Below are 10,711 nucleotides of genomic sequence, written 5' to 3'. Positions count from 1 at the left end.
ACACACACACACACACACAAACAAACACACAGTACTCACCCAGTATCAGCCTCGGCATCAGCTTCATGTCTCCTGCTGCTTCAGGCTCGACCAGCTGTGCACAACTGGCACACAAGTCTGCCGGTCTGATTACCTGCCTCCGGCTTGCTCATTGGCCAGCAGTCCTGCTCGCTAATTGGCTGCATTGACTGACTCAAGAGGAAGTCATCTGTCATAAGTCATAACTCGATTTATTTATATCTCACATTACACGATAAAGCAAAGTACAGCCCAAAGTGCTGCATGATGTCAGACAGATAAAACATTAGGCAATAAATAAATCAAGTCCAAAACAAATTAGGACATTAAAATTAAAGTTAAAGTTGCACAAGATCAAATATGAATGAAGACATTGGAACAAAATAAAAGAAGTTAAAAACAAATGTAGCCATAGAAACTGAGGTTAAAAACAATAAAATCAAATTCTAATCAGGTCATTGGAGCAGATTAATAAAAGTCATTAATAGTGAATACAGTGATAAAATACAATTTGTATCCAAGCCAGAAAAGCCAGCAAAAAGAGGTTTTAATTGGGACTTGAAAAGTGGAAGTGAATTTGGCGGGTTTGACCTTGGCTAAAACTCTTATTTGAAAAAATTCTGTTGTCAAGCTGGCCTTGAAAACTGATTTGACTTGAACGTTTGATTTAAAAGAACAATACCAGCAAGATTCCTTACATGAGGTTCCCATTAGGGTGCCACAGAAACAAGGCATGATGGGATACTGCCTGGCAGACATTGGTGCATGGCAAGAGGGATAAAGTACTAAAGTGGAGAAAATGTTTGAGAGCCATGTTTTAACATCAACCACACAGCCAGCTGAGGATCTGATAGATGAGTCAGTGTTAGCAGGTACATCTGAGTATCGTCTGCATAAAGTGACAGTTTTGTTTTTTTAATACAGACGTCAGAGGCAGCATCTATAATGAAAACAGCAGAGGCCCCAGTACAGAGCCTTGTGGTACACCGCTGGCCAGAGGAGGCCGACCGAGTGGAGAGATCACTGATGTCTGTCACATAAGATTTAAATCAATTTAGAGCATTGCCATGGATACCAACGACCTGTTCAAGATGGGAGATCAAAATCTCAGGGTCCACTGTATCAAATGAAGCAGTGAGATCAAACAAAACAAGGACAGCACAGTGGCCAGCATTGGTAAGAATCGTCAGTAAAACATCATTAAAAGTGCCGATTCCGTGCTGAGATGTGATTTAAAACCAGATTGAAAAACATCATTGATGCCATTCTAACACAGGAAAATCTAAAGCAGAGTAGTGATCGAGAGGTCTAAAGTTAAAAGGATCGGCGGGATCTAAATGAATCATCTTTATAAGCGGGGGTACTGTTTCATGTTTAAGAAAACCTGGGAGTGAACCTGCCGCCAGACAAGCATCTCTAAGTGGAGGAATCATCAGACGGAAGGACAACATGATCCAAAAAGAGCAGAGTCACAGTCCAACACCTTGAACAAGTTGGACCTCACACAGCTCTGACTGTGGGAGCGCATGGACCCAGTAACTTTGATTGATTTTGCTGAGTGGTGCGAGGAAGCTCACTTCAAGATAAATGTAAACAAAACAAAGGACATGCTGATTGATTTCAGGAAAAATCCACCTATTCCTCAGCAGTCGGTTATAGCAAATAAGTCTGTGAAAAATTGTTCGCACCAATAAATATCTGGGCACAGTTGGTCAATCAATGACAATTTGCATTGGGAGGAAAATTCTAACTCCATCCACTCCAAAGAACAGCAAAGACTGTTCTTACTGAGGAAATTTAACTCTTTCAATGTGGACAAACCAGTTCTGACCTTGTTTTACAGATCCTTTGTTGAATCCTCCCAAATTAGCAACGTCCCATTCACTGCATCAAAGCCAAGGTGAGATTCAATCAAAGCTTTATTGACATAACCAACCAGAGACAGGTTACATAGCACAGCACAGCACACACACACACACACACACACACACACACACACACACACACACACACAGCGTTCAGAGCTGTCGGCCTCTTCAGATCAGAAGGCATGCTCGGTGGTGACATCAGCGGCGACGTCATCATACTCTTCAACCAATCCCTGATGACGCTGGGCGGTGTCCATGGGGACAGCAGTTTTGTTCCCTGTGATTGGCCGTGCAAAGCAGGAAGTGACATCAGGTCATTGAGTGGTGTGTGAGCCCGGGTCGGTGTGGAGTGTGTGAACAGTTTTCATGTCTTATTGAAGAGGTTGGAGCTCCAGCTGGGCCTCACAGTCCTGAACTGGTCCATTGTGATCAATGGGACTGGACATGTTAAACTAGCATGTGGCTAACATTAGCATTGTTTGGCTAGGAGCTGGGGTTCTCAGACTTTGTCACGTGGACCTTCATCAAGCCACGGGACTCAGCTTGAGCTGATTTTGTCAAATCAGGGCCCGGATATAAAAAACAACATCAGATATTTAAAGGTAGACTGTGCCGTTTGGAAAGGGAGGGCACAACACTTTGTTTACTGATGATGAAGATGAGGATGAGGAAGAACCAAACCCCTCAGCTTCACGCCAACACTGATAACCCAGAGAGTTAATATAACATTTTAAAATTTCTGACCTGAATTTGATGTCAAATGTTTACAAAAACATAAACAACACATTGAAATACAAAGTCTGCCTTTAAAATTGTGTGTGTGTGTGTGTGTTTGCGTGTGTGTGTGTGTGTGTGAGTACCTTTCCTGCTGCAGCACACTGACAGCAGGAGGACGGTGCAGATGCAGTACGGGCAGCAGACCACCAGGTGGCAGAGCAGCCTCCCCACAGACAACACTGAAGCAGATGGAGGAGGGGCAGCTACCCAGAGAGGAGCAATGATGGTTAGAAAAACTGTTTAAATATTGAAACCCGACTCTAATAACTGTCATGTGATATGAACAGGAAGTGAATGTGAGGGTCCTGACCTCTGACAGACAGCCAGCTCGCTGCTGAACCTCCAACAAGATCCACATAACACCAGTAGGAACCTTCATCAGACTGTTGGACTGGACTGATGGTGAAACCTGTTTCAGATGCAGTTGTAATGAAGGTGTCGTTTCCGTAGAAATCAGCTCGTTGGCTAGAACCACGCTTGGTTTTACAGGACAGAGTGACATCACTTCCCTCCATCACAGGTCGTGCAGGAATATCCAGGATCACATGACCACCTGAACGACACAGGAACAAGGAGACACAAAGAGAAATTTTGATTAAAGACAACGACTAATGATTGGTGATGTCATGTGTGATGCAGTTGCAGGGGCAAATAGGCAGGCACAGGAACTGATGCAAAAACAAAACAACAAGTTTATTGTCAGACTGATGTAACTGGCAGACTGGAAACACAGGGACCGTAACACTGCAACACCAAGGAACACAGACAGCAAACTGAGAAAGAACTGAACTGGAAACCAGACTGAAACACACTGGAGACTAACAGGTGACAAGACACACCTGGGGAAGGGGCTGCAGCATAAGACTGGAGAACTCAGAGGACTGGCTGAGAGAAACTAAGGAGGGAACGGACCAATCAGGGATCATAAGTAAAAATCAGGGCAGGTGGCTGGGTAAATGAGTCTAAGACATGGGATGCTGGTGTGGAGGGATAACAAGGGAACAGACAAAGGAGGTAAGTGAGTAGGAAAACACAGGAGGCGGGACTAACAAAGTGGGTAATAAGACACAGGTGAAAACACCAACGGAAATAATGACACAGCAGGGCAACGGAAACTCCACCAAAACACGAGGGAAAGACTGGGAACAACAGGAAACAAAGCAGAACCATGACAGGTGATTGATCCATCTGAGCTGCGGCAGAAGGCCAGTCCAGCTGCAGGAAGTCGGCTGCTGCAGGGGTTTCCAAACTCCTTCATGTTCTGGACTTTGATTAAGTCGCTGAGCCTCATTTGCAGTGATTTTACTTTGGGACCCCGACATGAAACCATATTCTGGTTTGTGTTCAGTGTCTAAAGGTTTAGATGTCGAGAAGATATTCAAACATCAGCACTCAGAGTCTTCACTGGACCTCCACTAGCAGGGAGGGGTTGGTGCGTCACTCACTGACTTACTGACTTATTTTCAGAACTGAGACACTGGAGCCTCCTAGTGGTGACAGTGAACACTGCTGGGGACGGGGTCCGGCCTGCTGTTCAAGTTTCTGTTGCAAAAACTTTGTAATGAAACAAAGAGAGTTCAGATTGTCCCTCATCTAGTTTGTATGTGCTGCTGCATGTCAGTGTGACTCCTCCTGCAGGTCTGGACCAGGAGCTCCCCCCTGTGGTGAGAACCAGAACTTCAGCAGGAGAGCTCAGCTCCAACATGAAGGAAGGAGAGACAGACTGCAAAAACACCACCACATGTGTAGGAATTTGAACTGTCACTTTTAATTATTTTAAGAATTAACTATTAACATTGAGGACCCTTGGAAACCCTTCAAGGGCCTCTGAGGGTTCCTGGACCCCACTTTGAAAACCACTGAGCTACTGTACCAGTTACAGTGATGTGGACCTCGTTGCTTCTCACTCCGTCTGAACTCTCACACCAGTAATCTCCACTGTCTGGTGGGTAGATGTCTGACACCCTGCAGGAGGAACCAGAAAGTCTCCCAAAGCCTCCAACACCTCCAACACCACACTCCTCAGGCTGAGCTCCTGTCCTCCTCTTCACCTTCCATCCTGAAGAACTCTCCTCCTCCTCCTCACAGCTCAGAGAGAAAGACTCTTGAGAAAAGAACTGCTGTCTGTCTGGACGGACGATCAGAGAGACTGGAGGACAGAGAGAGAGAGAGAGAGAGAGAGAGAAGAAGAAGAAAAAGAAGAGAGAGAGAGAGAGAGAGAGAGAGAGAGAGAGAGAGAGAGAGAGAGAGAGAGACCAGAACAAACTGCAACGCTTTTGTTTAAAAAAAGACAAACAAATTTTTCATTAAGAAATAAGCTTTAAAAGTTCTGACATTCATTTTTGTTAAAAGCTTTTCTAATCTGGTCAAACATTCCTTTCATAATGAAAAGTTCATCAGCTCCGTCCGTCATTCAATTACAGTTTTTCTCCATTGGTTTGGCTCATTTCTTGAAACTGAAATGACATTCTCAAAACTTCAAGATCATTTGGCAAAACAGTCTTACAGTTCAGCCCAACACTATAGATCACTTGCAAAAGCACATATCTCTCCCAAAACTGTTCACTCATGCTTCAGAACTAAATTCCTTTCCCATATAAATAGTCAGTGCCCCCAAAATGAGAAAGATCCTTCTCAATTGCTTTGGCTCATTTCTTGAAACAGACCGGACGTTCTCAACACTCTTGGTACTTTTGCCAAAATAACCTGGATGGTTCAGCACAACACCATAGATCACTTGCAAAAGCTCATATCTCTCCCAAAACAGTTCACTCATGTGTCAAAATGAAGTTTCCTTCTCATATCAGTAGTCAGTGCCCCCAAAATGCATCGTCCCTTTGGCATTGTGTAAGCACTGCAAGTCAAAATGTTTAGATGTTTTGTCACTATGGCAGAGGACCACTGAAATATCCCTCATGTCCACCTCTCGGTCTTAGCCCAGTCCTTCACTGACAATGGTTACTGTACTATTTTTTTTTTGTCTAGCTAACAGAATACAATTGTGTATAAAACAGGAAAAAAAAAGTATTTTACGGTAAGAGTAGCCTCCAAGGTTTGACATCACACGTTGCACTCATACTGCCAAGGAAACTGTAACGATTACAGTTTTTTTCAATTGCTTTACCTCCTCTGTCAACTCAGAAACCCTGGTATCAAAACAGTTAATCCATCGGCCTAATGAGAGGCGCTCTTCCCAAAATAACACATTTTGTTTGCAAAAGGCTCTTACCATGACAAAACATTTCAAACATGCAGCAAAAGCACATTTTGTCACCGCCAAATACAACTAATCCAGCCACTCACTCACTTCATACTCAACACCAAAATGCAACACACCCTTTTCAGTCTGAGCAGGTTCCACTTTACTTTTTCCTGTGTGTATTGCAGTCATATTTTTTTTTTTGGACAATTTCCATAGTTACATATTGTAAAGCAAGTAGCAAAAGCCAATATTTCCCTCAAACAACTCAACTTCTGCCCAAATGAGCAGATTCCTTCAGTCAGCTCTACTGTACTGTAACACAGCTGACAGCAGAATACAAAATACAGCTATCAGTTTGAACAAGGTTCTCCTGTGAGCTACACATTCAAATGTGAACTTACAGTAAAGAATTGCATCCAAACTCAGAAAGACTTTGAGTTGAAATTTTACTGTATTGATGGAAAAAACTGAAATACTGTAATTCACATACAATTACACAGAAAAACTCAAAAGAGTTGAAAAAAAAAATACAGAAAACAATTTATAGGCCCCTTTTCTGTAGGTGCATCCTGATTGATTGGTGAATGGTCATTGGTGGAAAGGGTAGTGATGCAGGTGCACTAGTGATTTCACAGTGATGCAGGTCATTTCTATCAGCTGTGAGCAGATGTTTTGCTTTTGACCTCCATAGTGAAGTCAATGGAGTTAGGGCCATGTAACTGACACATGTGAGAAGTGTTGTGCAAAAGAACCTGAAAAATGTGTGAATCCAATGAAAAGGTATGAACACATTTGCAAAAGAAAACTTCTGCTGTGGTTTGGAGGTGAAGATGACGACAAAGTGGATCCCAGTTTCATTATACTGAAAAAAAAATGATTGAAAAAAACTGTAAACAATTTATCAAATGTTCCAAGAGATTCATATATGGTATTATTCATGGTATTATGTTCTTGACTAATTCTGACAATTGAACAGACTATTGTGCATGTGATGACTTATACAATGAAATGATGCTGACATGTTTTGGAGAGAACAACCATTAGACTGAGAACCCAACAATCAATTTAGATCAACAAGATCTATTCACTTGGAAATTGTGCTAACTGTAGGCTAACTGTACTAAATCATTTGCAAAGATGTACTGAGACATTGAGACATGAACTAAGACATTTGCAATTTCATGAAATGAATGAGAAGTTCCAGTAGGTTGTGAACAATTGCCAAGAGGTTTGGAGTTTTGTCCATGTTATTTTGAGAATGTCATTTCAGTTTCAAGAAATGAGCCAAACCAATGGAGAAAAACTGTAATATTGAAGAAACTGATAAATACAGTTTCTTGAACACAATCACAACACATCGTCTGTTTTTTTTTTATCACAACATTAAAATAAATTCTTCAACATTTTGGGTAAAATTCCTCTCTTCCCCAGGCTTAGACATGTAGTGGCTCATTCCCATGGGTAGCATTTCCTGTTAGCTTAGCATAAAGACTTGAAGTCAATGGGAGTCGTTAGCCTGGCTCTGTAAAAGTGAACAAATAAACCTCCCAGCAGCTCTGAAGCTTCTGAGTTTCACAGTGGATCATGTGTATCTGAAATACATGATTGTGAATTTAAAAAACCAAAGCAGAGGTTTTAGGTTTGAGGTTTGAGAAGTTCATTAGTGGTGGATCTTCCTCGACCTTCGGCGGTGTGAGGATCACTGAGACAGACGGAAGGAGAAATGTGTTCAGAGGTTACAGCGCCACCATCTGTCTTCTCTTTAAGTGCACAAGTTTTCTTTTAATTTTTATTCTGGCAAGATCCCCCGTCCTGAAATAAAGTGACTGGTGCACCATCAGAGCCTACAGCTAAAGTCAGACAGACAGACAGAGAGACAAAGAGACAAACAGACCGACAGACAGACAGACAGACAGAAAGAAAGAAATACAGAAAGACAGACAGACAGACAGACAGACAGACAGAGAGACAGACAGGTTGACTCACCTGTAGCCTTGGTGCGTCTGCAGCACTGCACCACACAGAGCGCTGCAACACCGACAGGAGGAGGAGGAGGAAGGAAGAGTTAAAGATGACAGGAAATAGATCGTTAGTAAATTCAAAAACTGTCATCAAGTTTGTTTTGGTTAAAGGTTTCCTGTGTACTTTGTGCCCATTGGTGGTGCTGCAGTGCACACTGGGAAAACTTTGAACATAGGAAATATATTCAACAGTCTCTTGAAGCTAAAAGAAGCCAATTCTCTGAAAAGAGGGGAGGAAGCAACATCATCTGCAAACTGTGTTAACCACATTCACACGGTCAGAGAAATACACAGGAAGAACAGAGAGCTATGTGTGAATAACTGTTCAAGTCTTTGTTATGATCAGTGGTGTTTGGTGCTCATTCACCAACACCTTCCTGAGTCTTTTCCTAAATTTCTTCTTAAGAAAAATTCTAAGAAAAATCCACGTTGGATTCATGACGTCATCTCAAACCGTGGAATTGTTTGCGTGTGTTTTCTTATACTGATGAATCTCACTGAAACCTTGTGCCAGTTGACCCAAATTAGCAAACAGCAGGTAAGACCAGTCCCCATCAAAGGACATGAGACTACAGGGCTGCACACACATACACACATACATACACACACACACACACACAGTGCAGTACTCACCCAGTATCAGCCTTGGCGTCAGCTTCATGTTGTCTCCTGCTGCTTCAGGCTCGACCAGCTGTGCACAACTGGCACACAAGTCTGCCAGTCTGATGACCCGCCTCTGGCTTTCTCATTGGCCAGCAGTCCTGCTCGCTGATTGGCTACTTTGACTGACTCAAGAGGAAGTCATATGTCATAAGTTATATCTCGATTTATTTATATCTCACATTACACGATAAAGCAAAGCACTGCCCAAAGTGCTGCATGATGTCAGACAGATAAAATATTAGGCAAAAATTAAATCAAGTCCAAAACAAATTAGGACATTAAAATTAAAATTACAGTTTTTTTTCAATTGCTTACACACATTTTCAAAGCTCTGTGTCTTTTTCTCAAAACTTTACACACAAATCCAACTACTGCTAACACTAAATGCAAAAAACACCCTATCTACTGCAAAATGAAACACAGTATTCAAAATATTGTAAACACATCTCAAAAGCAAGCATTTGTCTCACATCACAAACACATTTCCCATTGTATCACACACTTGTGTATATCATTTACACACTGTCGCTCTAAATCTAAAGCTCTTTTGTTTCTATGGATTTTCTTGATATATTGCCATATAAGAGTGAAAATATAGTAGCATGCAAAAAGAAATCAACACAAGCAATAATGGAACCAAAAATATTTAATTTTCTGAATAAGTCAGTTGCTGTTGTGGATGCAGCATTGTACAGCATCAAAGCAAAGTACACCAACCATCACATATGGAGGAGAGTGTGTGTGTGTGTGTGTGTAACTGCCGGTTCGGGGTGAAGCGCTCAGCAGAGACAGACGGTACCCCACATCTTGACCAATCACGTGCGGTTTTCGCAGAAAAAAAACAATTCGGCTCCTGGAAAAAAAAAAAAAAACACAGCTCCCAATCAGGAGCCGGTCCGTTCACAAACGACCCGTCACTTTTCCAAAGCGTCCTCCACGAACCTGGACTCGTCGTTCTCTGTGTCTTCCTCTGACTCCCCTGGCTCTCTGCATTGTTATCCATTGTTCAAGACAGATAGTTTTATAGGCCTGTGTCAAGGAGTGATTGGTTGGTGTTCAGTAAAGCAATTATTGTTTACACATGTGAGGACAGAGTCTGAGGCACTGATGAATAAGTGTGGCATTTTGATTGGTTGTGTTTGAAATGGGAAATCAAGTTACTTCCTGATAGATTTTTGTGTGTTAGCTAGAGAATTGTGTGCACTGATTTGCAATAAGTGAATAGCTAAATTGAAAACTGTGTCAAGGCTGAGAATTAGTTTATGGTTTTGCTGATTTGAGGTGAAGTTGTGAGGTTTGAGTGAAAGAGTTTAGAAATAGTGTGATATATAAAGGTTTTGTGTGTAAGCAATTGAAAAAAACTGTAAAGTTGCACAAGATCAAATACGAATGAAGACATTGGAACAAAATAAAAGAAGTTACAAACAAATGTAGCCATAGAAACTGAGGTTAAAAACAATAAAATAAAATTCTATTCAGGTCATTGGAGCAGATTAATAAAAGTCATTAATAGTGAATACAGTGATAAAATACAATTTGTATCCAAGCCAGAAAAGCCAGCAAAAAGAGGTTTTAATTGGGACTTGAAAAGTGGAAGTGAATTTGGCGGGTTTGACCTTGGCTAAAACTCTTATTTGAAAAAATTCTGTTGTCAAGCTGGCCTTGAAAACTGATTTGACCTGAACGTTTGATTTAAAAGAACAATAACAGCAAGATTCCTTACATGAGGTTCCCAGTAGGGTGCCACAGAAACAAGGCATGATGGGATACTGCCTGGCAGACATTGGTGCATGGCAAGAGGGATAAAGTACCAAAGTGGAGAAAATGTTTGAGAGCCATGTTTTAACATCAACCACACAGCCAGCTGAGGAACTGATAGGTCAGTCAGTGTTAGCAGGTACATCTGAGTATCATCTGCATAAAGTGACAGTTTTGTTTTTTTAATACAGACGTCAGAGGCAGCATCTATAATGAAAACAGCAGAGGCCCCAGTATGGAGCCTTGTGATACACCGCTGGTCAGAGGGGCCGACCGAGAGGAGAGATCACTGATGTCTGTCACACAAGATTTAAATCAATTTAGAGCGTTGCCATGGATACCAACGGCCTGCTCAAGATGGGAGATCAAAATCTCAGGGTCCACTGTATCAAACGAAGCAGTGA

The sequence above is a fragment of the Myripristis murdjan genome, chromosome 18, assembly GCF_902150065.1.
Source record: "Myripristis murdjan chromosome 18, fMyrMur1.1, whole genome shotgun sequence".
NCBI lineage: Eukaryota > Metazoa > Chordata > Actinopteri > Holocentriformes > Holocentridae > Myripristis > Myripristis murdjan.
This window is presented reverse-complemented; position numbering follows the sequence as displayed.